General features: G+C 35.4%; 1 protein-coding gene and 1 non-coding gene across 6 annotated transcripts in view; both read right to left on the bottom strand.

The window, feature by feature from the left end:
- Anxa10 (annexin A10) overlaps positions 1–12,915 on the bottom strand; it is a 525,713-nt gene that overhangs the window by 172,099 nt on the left and 340,699 nt on the right. The window lies entirely within an intron of this gene.
- Positions 3,099–3,168, bottom strand: Trnaa-cgc (transfer RNA alanine (anticodon CGC)). The gene has a single exon. It is a non-coding gene; the product is annotated as a tRNA-Ala (tRNA).

The raw sequence follows: 12,915 nt of genomic DNA, 5'->3' as shown, positions 1-12,915 counted from the left end.
ATATAAATGGGGTGAGCAATGAAGGCAGAGTAATTAGTCTAGAATTTTGTTTTAAGGAGGCTGCTCAATTTACAGCATGGAGTATGGATTATGTGGGCATATGGGATATGAAGTCGAAAGGGAAGAAAGCAAGAACATTTAGGTGCAGTGTAACAATCCTGCAAAAAGACAATTAAAAAACTTGACAAATTACTTTGTTTCAGTTTATTGGTACCAAAGCCCTTTATTCCTCTCCTCTGAAAACTGGTGAGATTCCTCAGGAGTTCATAGACTTTTGAAAAAACAGTCCAGTGCTGGCATTACTCAAATTAGAAAAACATAAAACCATTTAAAGCTCTTTCTTAATGTTTCAGTTTATTTAGGCAGAAATTGTTTACTAAATTCCTACCATGTACCAAGTACAAACCTGGGTCCCAAAAATATTAGTGGGAGAATTGTAATATAGGGGGCATTACAGAGAGGAGTACCTATGAAAGGAGAATATAATAGACATGACAATATGCAAGCACATAATTTTTGCAAGTCTGTGAGGAGGAAGGTGAGTTGGGGTAGGGAATGAACATCTTATCCAAAAAATCAGTAAAGGATTCTACAGGAAGTAAGATCTGAAATGTAGGAGGGCTAATGGGTAGGGTAGGGGCAGTGAGGGAAGAGGGAAAAATTCAGGCAAAGGAAAAAGCAAGTATACAGAGAGAGCCTGGCTTAGCCAGGAACCAGAAATTAGTTCAGCCTGGAGGGATCAGAGGGTTCAGTAGAGGGATCAAGAGATGAGGCAATTGCACCTTGAGTGCATTGTCCTCTTGTGAAGAACACACATTCCTTTGGATAGAGGCTGTGTAATTGTCCTAGCCTCTTGACTATTCAATGTGTGCATCAGTTAGGGAGTGCAGCCAAGGCATTTTCTGTGGCCCAAACACAACTCCTCTTGGTGTGCAGCTTCTGCTCAGGCAAGGAGCCTGAGGGACCTGCAGCAATATTCACCAGCAGGAATCTGGAATCCTCACAACATGGGTGCATTTCTAATCTGTAGACGTGTTGGATCTAGACAGGTACTTGGCTTCTCCCTCTGGGAATCTTGCTTCACCGATTCCCAAACTGCAGTAACCAGAACACTGAGGGCATCCTCTTTGCTCAGACAGGCTTTCTAGTACTTTGAATCCAGTGTCTTCACTTTATGTAACTAATGTACTTTTTTTTTTTCACAAAAATAGAAGTTTCCCTGGAGAGCCCACACTAGCTGTTCTTCCTTCTCTTTTCTGTAGCAGGGCTGCCCTGCCTGCTACTTATCAGGTCTGAAAAGGAGGTTTAATTTCTCAACTATTCAAGGAGGCTCTTGGGGGGGTGTCATTCACTGCATCGCTGACTTCTGGGCCAGCACAAATTGAATTCCATGCATGCATGCTTATCTGTCTTTGACAGACCCTTGGAGTCTTGCCTCTCACAGGGCGGTGTGGATGCAGAGGCTGCTGCCTTTCCCAGCCCCCTCACTCTGTGCGTATTGCTCTGTCTCCCCTTCTATTACAGCTGCTCCTTCCTCTAGGTCTCTCCTTAGTGTCTGCTTTCCACCTCTGCTGACTGTAACCTTCTTTCTCAAACACTAAGCCTCCTAAAATGTTTTTTGGGCAGTCTCCAGATAAATCACCAGAAAAGTCTCCAGATAAGCTGTGCCCTGAATAATGACATGTTTTAATTCAAGTACAGTCAGTGTCCAAAGATCTCTAAGCGCTTGCTACACCTGATCAGCAAGTACAAAGTGCAAAATTAAACTAGAAAGAAATGCTCTGCCAATGAAGTCTCCAATTCGGAAAAACAAAGCAAATACCTCTTCTTAACAAGAAAATTGACAATAAAACACTTTTTTTTTTTTTTTTTAAAGAAAGCACATCCTTCATACTTTTTGGAAGGTTTAGGGATATCTTGGCAATCCGGGGGGTAGTTATTGCTTAAATAAAATAAAAGACAATTCTGACTTCTGACTGTGAGAACCATAGTATGAAGGAGATAGAAAGCTAAAGAGCACCTTGTCTGGTGGCCATGTTGAGGTGAAGACCAGAAGACCCAGGAGCTCTCCTGCCAGGGCAACCTCTTGGCAGTAGTCCCTGAGGAGCTGGTCCCTTTGTCTATCAGTAGCTTTTCATACTTACATTTTCCTAGTTTCCTGCGGGATAGCCACTGAGGATACATAAATTGAGGTTAATAAGTAGATATACCAAAAAAATGTGCCTTGTGAGCAATTTCTCCCAGAAGAAAGGTGATCCCCTTATTAGTACTTTGGCCAGAGATACAAATATGGGTTATGCATATGGAAAATGGACAGACATACAGCCTGTAGGCATTAGGTAAGATGCCAAATACCCTCTTAAAATGTGTATGAAAGGGAAGTAGACACCTTGGGGGAACAGCCACTCTTAACTCACAGCCCCTTCCCGCCCCCAGCTAGATTTTTATGGAGAATAATGCACTTCCTGTTCAGATAAAAGTTGTTGCTTGGGTCTGTTTTCACCCACATTCATTAAACGATGAGCCATGGTAGTTCTTGCCAAAGACTTTTATTAGGAGTCGAAGAAAGAACTCAGGAGGGCAGTTTGACTTCTACATGATGGTACGTTTGACTCTTCAGATTTTCCTTTGGTAGTAAATTTTGCTCCTGCTGACAGCAAGAATAATTGCTGCATACAGAGTTTAACTCTATTTTCTTGCTGGACTTTTTACTGTATAAGCAATCTTGGACAACAAAGTTTTCAGACCAAATCCCGCTTCTGAGCAGAGAAAATCAACTTGTATTCTGATGTCCAACCCTACAGCCATCAGCTTGTTGTGACAATAGAATGTTTGCTTTGAATTGCTCTTTATAATCCAGATGGTAGCAAATAATAAAATACTTATTTAAAAAAATTATGCATGATAACTATTCTATTAAATAAACACAACTTCATGAGGTGAGATTTTTAAAAGTATTCTCAAGTATTTATGTACTTAGGTATTTGTGTATTGTCTTTCACTACCTTCTGACTATTGTCTATAATTCTCTGCATTCTTTCTCCATTTGATGTTGCCATTTAGGAATAATGGTATTTTACCAAGCTATATCTTTTTGTTGTTGTTGCTGGGGATTGAACCCAGGGCCTTGTGCATGCGAGGCAAGCACTCTACCAACTGAGCTATATCCCCAGCCCAAGATTATATGAAGGAAATAGCTTTAGCATTGGTGTATTTTATTAATACATCTTATTTCACTTGTTGGGGATCTATAAAAAATGTTCCTACTATTTTAATCTTTCAAATATATTCAATAGGATTCTGAGTCTCCAGAAAATCTATTCTTTTCCCTGGTTTTCACTCAACCGATTACCAGGGACTGGAGAAATGAAAACATAGGGGTAAGCTGCTCTACTTTTTTTTTTTTTTTTAATATGCCATCTCCTGTTGGGAGACCGGGAGCTTCCCAAGTTCTTCAAGTGGCCACGGACTTTCATTTTGACTTGCTGCCCAGTTAGAAAGGTAACTTTTAAAAATGGATGTATATTGATTATACAGAACAGTGGGTTTTATGGTAGAATATTCATCCATGAATCAATTGAACTCCCTAATATCTCCCTGTCATGATTTAGATGTGGTGTCCCCCAAAAGCTCACAAGTGAGACAATGCAAGGTTTGTATGAAAAATGATTGAGCAAGAGCCTTAACTTAATCACTGAATTAATCTCTGATGGGATTAACTTGGTGGTAAGTGGGGGCAGGTGGGTGTAGCTGGAGGAAGTGGTTCATTGGGAGCATGGTCTATATACATCTTGTATCTGGAGAGTGGAGTCTCTCTCTGCTCTCTGATCATCATGTGAGCTGCTTCCCTCTGCCACACTCTTCTGCCATGATTTTCTGCTTCACTTCAAGCCCTGAGGAATGGAGCCAGCCTTACTATGCACTAAGACTTCTGAAACTGGATCCCTCAAATAAACTTTTCCTCCTCTACAGTTGTTCTGGTTGGGTCTTTTAGTCATAGCAGCAAAGTAGCTGACTAAAACATTCCCTTTCCCCCCTGCCTCTCCCCCTGATTCCCTTCCTCTACACTAATGGTCTTCCTCCTACACTCATGATGACATTTCCCTGCCCTCCCTTTCCCATCTGGCTTCCATAATGAAAAAAAAAAAAATACAATACAACACTTGTCTCTTTCAGCCTGCTTATTTCAGTTAACATGATGATAGCCACTAACTTTGGAAATGAGTATAGAAGTTCTTCATAAAACAAAAAATAGAACTACCATACAATCTACCTATATCATTCCTTAGTATTTATCTGAGGGAATAAAATTGAGCATACTTTAGAGTTACGTGCATACCTATGTTCATCGTGCCACTGTTCATAGTAGTCTAGGTGTTATGGAAACAGTCTAGGTGTCCATCAAAAGATAAATCAATAAAGAAAGGGTGGTATACATTATTCAGCATAAAGAAAAAAAATATATCATTTGAAGAAAAATGGATGGATCTGGAAATCATCATGTTCAGAAAGATTTCTCATTTTATTCTTTCCAAGATACTAATACAAATGCTTCTGAGGAGCAGAAAAGATAATCTGTCTAATGCAAAAATGTTGCCAGAGCTGGCAATCTGCATGATTTCTCTCTGTAGTTGAAAAAGAAGCTCTACTTTCTAGTGCCATTCTTCATCTTGAGCCGAACCCAGGGGGGAAAAAAATCCTAGTATCAGATTGAGGGGATTCTGGAAGCTTCCCAAATTTCTTGCTGCTTACACTCTGCCACAGGACCAACCACGCCCTTAGATAAGTGACAGATTCCACACTTTTACCTTTCTCTCTGGTCCAGGAATGAAGTCACAAGTAGAGCATACGTTTCCTAGATCTGAGCTGTTCATTCTTGATCATAATCAGTTTGTTCCAATAATGATCATGCAAAATTCTCTTGAAGTTAATTTTGATTATCATTATATATATATATATATATATATATATATATAATTTTTTAAATTGTAGTTGGACACAATAACTTTATTTTATTTATTTATTTTTATGTGGTGCTGAGGATCCAACCCAGTGCCTTCATATGCTAAGTGAACACTCTACCACTGAACCACAATCCCAACCCCTTTTTATATATTTTTAATTGTATATGATACAATACTTCCATTTTATTTATCTTTATATGATGACAAGGATTGAACCCAGTGCTTCACCCAAGCCAGGCGAGCCCTCCACCACTGAGCCATAATCCCAGCCCATCATTCTATTATTACTACATTTATGTTTTGAACAACAATAAAAAATGGTTTTTGAAACTTGCACTGACCTCAAGATCACCAAAATTGAAAAAATAAAATTATTTTTCAGATCATTACAGTAAACAGTTTTACCTTCAGGTCACACTTTGAACATTACTCTTGATGATTTTAACTTCATGAACTAAAACATGTTAGATTTTATTCTCAAAATTTAAATGACAGGCTTAGAATACAAAATATTTTAAATAATAGTTTAGCAAAATAGAAAACTGAATTTATAAATAGTTGCCAAATTAATGTATAACAATTCATTTTCCAGATGTTGGTGGTTTTGTCAATAGGTGACTCTGTTCCCTGAGTCATTTTCAGGTATGTATAGTATCCTATAAAGACTGATTACAAAAATGGCCCTATTCTTCATATCAGTCTGAATTCATCTGCAACTTTTGCAGTGTGACTTTGTAGTTCTTCTCACCAATTGTGGTTGGAATGTAATCCTCTACCTCTTGAATATGATCTGGCATTGTGACTCTTTTTGCTGATAGAACTTACAGTGTGACTAGTCTGAGGTTAGAACAAATAACCTTTGTATTTTGACCCATTTTCTTTAAATACTGCTGCAACCATATGCATAACCTCTGAATGACATTATGAATGTGGCACCATCACCACCATTGCCCCAGCTCCAGTCAGCTACTCAAAATCCATGTGGACCAGTCCCCAGCCAACCTGCCTGGTGACCACAGGCACAAGAGAGATTCTAGCTGAGACTACCCAGGTCTGACCTAGATTAACACAACTATTCAGCTATTATATAATCATGCAAGCAACAATAAATAGTTCCTTCAATCACTATTTTTTGAACAGTCTGCTACTCAGCAAAAGATAACTGAAGTAAAATTTGTTTTCTGAGATGAGGAGCTGTTATAATATAAACTTTAGACTGGGGAACTGATAGAGGCTGGAGAAGTAGAGAGACAATTTTTTGTCATCTTTAGTTTTTTTGATGAGAGTCATCTTACTAAAATGGCTCTTGTTGTGGTTTTGATTTGTGTTCCCTAATGATGAAGGATGTTAATTTTTTTCATATCCTTAGTAACTATTTGTATATCTGCTTTCAAATACTGTTTTTAAGGTTATTACTCATAGAAAAAAATGGGTTACTTGTTATTTTGTTATTGAGAGTTTTTAAAAATTAATTAATTAATTTTAATTAATATGAAAGCAGAATGCATTTTGATTAATTGTACACAATTGCAGCACACCTTTTCATTTCTCTGGTTGTACATCATATGTACCTAGGGTAATGATATCCATCTCATTTCACCATGTTTCCTGCCCTTATGCCCTCTCCCCTCCCCTTCCCCCCTTTTCCAAATTATAGTTCCTCCATTTTTCCCATCCCCCACCCCATGATGCATCAGCCTCCACATATCACAGAACATTTGGCCTTTGGTTTTTGGGGATTGGCTTACTTTGCTTAGCATGGTATTCTCCAACTCCATCCAATTACCTGAAAATGCCTTAGTTTTATTCTCTTTTATGCTGAATGATATTCCATTGTGTATATATACCACAGTTTCTTTATCCATTCATCTATTGAAGGGCATCTAGGTTGGTTCCACAGTTTAGCTATTGTGAATTGTGCTGCTATAAACATTGATGTGGCTGTATCACTGTAGTGTGTTATTTTTAATTCCTTTGGGTATAGACTGAGGAGTGGGAAACCTAGGTCAAACAGTGGTTCCATTCTAAGTTTTCTAAGGAATCTCCATAATACTTTTAAGATTGGCTGCAACAATTTGCAGTCCCACCAGCAATGTATAAGTGTGCCTTTACCCCCAGGTTCTTGCCAACATTTATTGTTGTCTGTATTCTTCATAACTGCCATTCTGACTGGCATGAGATGAAATCTTAGAGTAGTTTTAATTTGCATTTCTCTAAAATTACTAGAGATGTTGAACAGTTTTTCATATATTTGTTGATTGAATATATATCTTTTTTTGAGAAATGTCTGTCCAGCTCCTTAGCCCATTTATTGATTGGGTTATTTTATTTTTTGGTGTTAAGTTTTTTGAGTTCTTTATATATCCTGGAGATTAGTGCTCTATCTGATGTGTGTGTGGCAAAAATTTGCTCTCAAAATATACGCTCTCTATTCACCTCAATGATTGTTTCTTTTGCTGAGAAGAAACTTTTTAGTTTGTGTCCATCCCATTTATTAATTCTTGATTTTATTTCTTGCACTTTAGAAGTCTTTTTAAGGAAGTTGGGACCTAATCCGACATGATGAAGATTTGGGCCTATTTTTTCCAGACACAGGGTCTCTGGATTAACTCCTAGGTTTTTGATCCACTTTGAGTTTTGTGCATGGTGAGAAATAGGTATTTATTTTCATTTAGCTGCATATGGATTTCCAGTTCTCCCAGCACCATTTGTTGAAGAGGCTATCTTTTCTCCAGTCTAGGTTTTGGGTGCCTTTGTCTAGTATGTGATAACTCTATTTATGTGGGTTTGTCTCTGTGTCTTCTATTATGTACCATTGGTCAATGTGTCTATTTTGGTATCAATTCCTGCTTCACTTTTTTTGCTAAGGATTGCTTTGGCTATTCTGTGTCTCTTATTTTTCCAAATGAATTTCTTGATTGCTTTTTCTATTTATATAAGGAATGATGATGAGATTTTAATTGGAATTGCATTGAATCTGTATAGCGCTTTGGGTAGTAGGGCCATTTTGACAACATTAATTTTTGCCTATGCAAGAGCATGGGAGAGCTTTCCATCTTTTAAGATCTTCTTCAATTTCTTTCTTTAGTGTTCTGTAGTTTTTATTGTAGAAGTCTTTCACCTCTTTTGTTAAGTTGATTCTCAAGTATTTTTTTTTTGAGGCTACTGTGAATGGAGTAATTTTCCTAATTTTTCTTTTAGAGGATTCATCACTGATGTATAGAAATGCACTTGATTTATTAATTAATTTTACATCATTCTACTTTTTAAAATTTATTATTAGTTCTAGAAGTTTGTTGATGGAGGATTTGGGTCCTCTAAGTATAGAATAATGTCATCAGCAAATAATGATAGATTGATTTCTTCTTTTCCTGTTTGAATCCTTTTAATTTCTTTCATCTGTCTAATGGCTCTGGCTAGAGTTTCAAGGACTATGTTGAACAGAAGTGATGAAAGAGGGCATCCTTGTCTTCTTCCAGTTTTTAGAGGGAATTCTTCCATTTTTTTTCCATTTAGAATGTTGGCCTTGCTTTTAGCATATATAGCTTTTCCAGTGTTGAGGTATGTTCCTATATCCCTAGTTTTTCTAGTGTTTTGAACATGAAAAAGGGCTATATTTTGTCAATGCTTTCTCTACATCAATTGATATAATCATATGATTCTTATCTTTAAGTCTATTGATGTGATAAATTATATTTAATGATTTCTGTATGTTGAACCAACCTTGCATCCCTGGAATGAACCCCACTTGATCATGGTGCACTATTTGTTTAATATGTTTTTGTATGCAATTTTCCAGAATTTTATTAAGAATTTTTGCATCAATGTTCATCAGGGATGTTGGCCTGAAATTTTTTGTTCCTTGATGTGTTTCTACTTGTTTTGGTAACAGAATGGAGGGATTCCTTCCTTTTTTATTTCATGAAATAATTTGAGGAGTATTGGTATTAATTCTTCTTTGTAGGTCTTGTAAGACTCAGCTGTGAATCCGTCTAGTCCTGGGCTTTTTTGTTGGTGTTGTTGTTGTTGGTAGGCTTTTGATGGTGTCTTCTATTTCCTTGCTTTAAATTGAGCTGTTTAAATTGTGCAATTTGTGAAACCCAGGGATGATGCTTTAACTATAAAAAAATAATATGCTACTGAATGACAGATGAATAACAGAAGACATCAGGGAGGAGATAAAAAAATCTTAGGGGTAAATGAGAACTCCGATACAACTAAGAGGAAAGTTCATTGCATTAAGCTTGTTGTGCTGTGTATGTGTAATAAGAATTGTAATGCATTCTACTATCATTTTTTAAAAACTCAATAAAGATAAAAAAGAAAAAGTCAACAAATAAATGACCTGACATTATATCTCAAAGCCCTAGAGAAAGAATAACAGACCAACATCAAAAGTAGTAAAAGACAGGAAATAACTAAAATCAGGGCAGAAATCAATGAAATTGAAACAAAAGAAATAATTCAAAAATTGACCAAACAAGAAGCTTGTTCTTTGAAAACATAAATAAAATTGACAAAACTTTAGCCACCCTACCAAAAAGAAGGAAGGAGAAAAATCATATTACTAAAATTTGTGATGAAAAAGGTAATATCACAACACTATTGAAATAAGAAGACAATTAGAACCTATTTTGAAAATTTATACTCCAGTAAAATAGAAAATATCGAAATTATAAAATTTATACTCCAGTAAAATAGAAAATATTGAAATAACTGGCAAATTTTTAGAGGCATAGGATCTACCCAAATTGAGTCAAAAGGACATGCACAATTTAAACAGCCAACATCCCTGATGAACATTGATGCAAAAATTCTTAATAAAATTCTGGAAAATTGCATACAATGTTGGCCTGAAATTTTCATTCCTTGTGCTGTATATGTATAATAACAATTGTAATGCATTCTGCTGTCATTTGTTTTTTTAAAAATCAATAAAAATATTACATACTAGGATAGAATGGTATGTATAATAAATATTTCAAAAATATGCTGAAGGTAACTATTATTTAGGCAACAATTAACCATATTTCCAGTTTTGAACTTGAAACATAATAATTAACAAAATATTTAAAGTTAGTTTTCAGTGCAATTTATTTTTCAATTTATACTGTGGCATAATTATAGTCTTGTAATATCTAACTTTTGTTCATTATGAATACAACTACTCTAAATTATGAAAAATGAAAAATCAACTAGTTTTTTTAAAATACTGACAAATACTCTCCTCTAAGGTGAATGTCTTCCCAATTCCTGTTAATAGATAAAACTTTACCTTCTGGCTTTTATTTTTTTAAATATAAACAAAATCTATATATTATTTTGGTTTATGACTACTCTTCTGCTAATTGTTAAATTAGAAATTGGAAAGGTGAAGTTCTGTGTCAATCACTAGAGACAGATTGGTTTCTGAACCAAACAGTGAACCTTGGTTTTAAATGATGAATTCTTTTCTGTTGATTGTCTTCTGAAATAACATATTTATTCCACTTGACCTTGCTCATATCCACTTTAAAGTACACCATGAGTTCTCTTGTACAGTTAATTAAATGGTATGTGTCATGGCATTTTGGACAATATGAAATTCCATGTAATAATTCCAGTCTCCATGTTCCTAAAATAAAGACCCTTAGGCCTTTAAGATCCTAATGTTGCACACAAAGTAACTCTAGTCTCTCAGGATTAATGCATCTGCATTAAGTGGGAGCATGTGCCATAAGCTGATAGGCATGTTTCTAAAGAAAATTAAATTTTCCCACCTCTCTCAGTGTCATAAAGCCCCAAATCAACAGTGGACCTCCTTTTATATAAAACTAAGATTGGACATTGTATGGTTCACTTATAGAAAATAATGACTATACCCCTTGCTTCACTTTTAATTTAAATCAGCCCATTGCCTCAAAAGTCATTTAAACTTGAGAGGATGCCTTGAAGAGAAGCTCACACTGATGGGAGAATAGAGCCTGATATTTAAGTTCGTATTATACTGTCATTATTAAACTACTGTTAGTGAAGGTGATGAGAAAATTCATTTAAGAATTTTCCTTTTTAAAAGTTTTCTCTTCAAATTTAAACAGAAGATACGGGAGGTGTTGAGGTGATTAAGAAAGATGGATAATGTTTGTTTCTGATGGGTTCAAGTTTTAAAACTAACATTTATTAATCATTCATGCTATTAGTTCATGTAATAGTTAGCTATGGCATTAGTTATTTGAAATCTAAGACCTGTGTTATTATATGCATAAGGATATGCATGGAATTTTGATTTCCAACTCATTATTATCTTATTCAATATGTGACACTTACCTAGAAAACCACCTAGAATTGCTGATTATATAAAATAATATTGCCACAGATCTGCTATTGTTTAGTGATAACATGAAGTATAATGCAAAGCTCCTGAGAAGTTCATTTTGCTTCCAGGGTCTGTCATTTAATGTCAGCTGCCCATGTGGGAAGGAGGGAGAAGACTTGGATAGAAGCAATGGGGTGAGTACTTGCTTCAGTCTCAACTTAATCAAATCACAATTATACCAAATCACCATTACCACCAATTTAAGTTTCTGTAATCCTTTTGGAGCAGAGATAGACTGACATTCATTCTAAAACAGAACTGTCATTTAAAAATTATAGAACACATGGTTACATATTGAACCACACAGTCTTTAGGAATAGACCAGGGAATTTATGCTCATAAATAGAAAAAATACATTGTTAGTATTTAGAAAGATTTTTTTTCTTACATATTTTTCCTTTAAAAGCTGAAAAGTCTTTTAAAGCTCCTGCCCAACTTCACCTTCTTACTTTCTGAGAAGAGTTACATCAATCAGAGAGCATAGTAAAGGATAAGAATACAGTTATCAAAAGGAATGGCAGATAAGACACTGGTATAAAAACATGAAAACCCTGTGGAATGGATCTATTGTCTGTAGATTTTGCTATACAATCCACATTGGTGGCTCAAAGCATGTGCAATTACTGGGAAAGCTTCTACTTACAAGTGATGTGTTCTCTCAGGAATCACCCCATGTAGTTAAAGAAGAAACAAAAATTCTCATCTAAATGTGACCCTTTACAAAGGAATATATAATCTCTTCAAAGTGAAAAAAAAGTACAGGAATTAAGAATTCTCTTTCTAAATTGTAGACTGCACTAGAGGACATCACGTAAACAGGTACTCAGTATGTAAAGAAACAATCTTTGTTATTCTGATTTAATTGGACATACATCTTCTAAACATGTATATACTTCTGACTCATTTCATGCAATCAAACCATGAGCATGTAATCTAAATATATATTATTTTAAGAACTCATGTATGTCATCACAATGCGGTGAATATTGGGATAAAGCTCAACATCTCCATGACAATGTAATACCACTGTCCTGAAAGTTGGTGAATATCTGAACCATAATATATTGGAATTCAGTTTAAACTCAAAGAAGGCTTCTCTTCCATTTACTGTTTTAATCATAATCAAGCCTCATCATCATCAATTCTACCAAATATCACCAGAGTCTCAAGAAAATCTTATTCAATGGAAAGTAATTTATAGAATAATGACAATCCGAAATAATATTAGTCAGGTTCACTCAGAATGTAAGTAGCATAGCTAAGACTCACATTGTCAATTCTTTAGCTCCCAGGACAATTTCATTCTTCTGAGGCCTACTAAACCTGTTTGATAGCAGCCTTGGGCACATAAATGAGATGGTATTCTCGTTAATAGCAATATTTGCATATTAGACCTGTGGAATAAAATTCAGTCATGGGAAGAATTGCATGTTTTATTTAGAGAGAAGATTTAGGCCTCTGACTTTCCTTGTTACATATTATTTATTTGTTTTGGTTTTTTTTGTTTATTTATTTATTTTGGTTCTAGGGATTGAAACCTGGGTGCTTAATCACTGAGTTGCATCTCCAGCCCTTTTTATTTATTTTTTATATTGA

Source organism: Ictidomys tridecemlineatus, chromosome 14 (genome assembly GCF_052094955.1).
Source record: "Ictidomys tridecemlineatus isolate mIctTri1 chromosome 14, mIctTri1.hap1, whole genome shotgun sequence".
In the NCBI taxonomy this organism is placed as follows: domain Eukaryota; kingdom Metazoa; phylum Chordata; class Mammalia; order Rodentia; family Sciuridae; genus Ictidomys; species Ictidomys tridecemlineatus.
The sequence above is the reverse complement of the archived record's forward strand: the minus strand, read 5'-3'. Positions and strand labels throughout refer to the sequence as shown.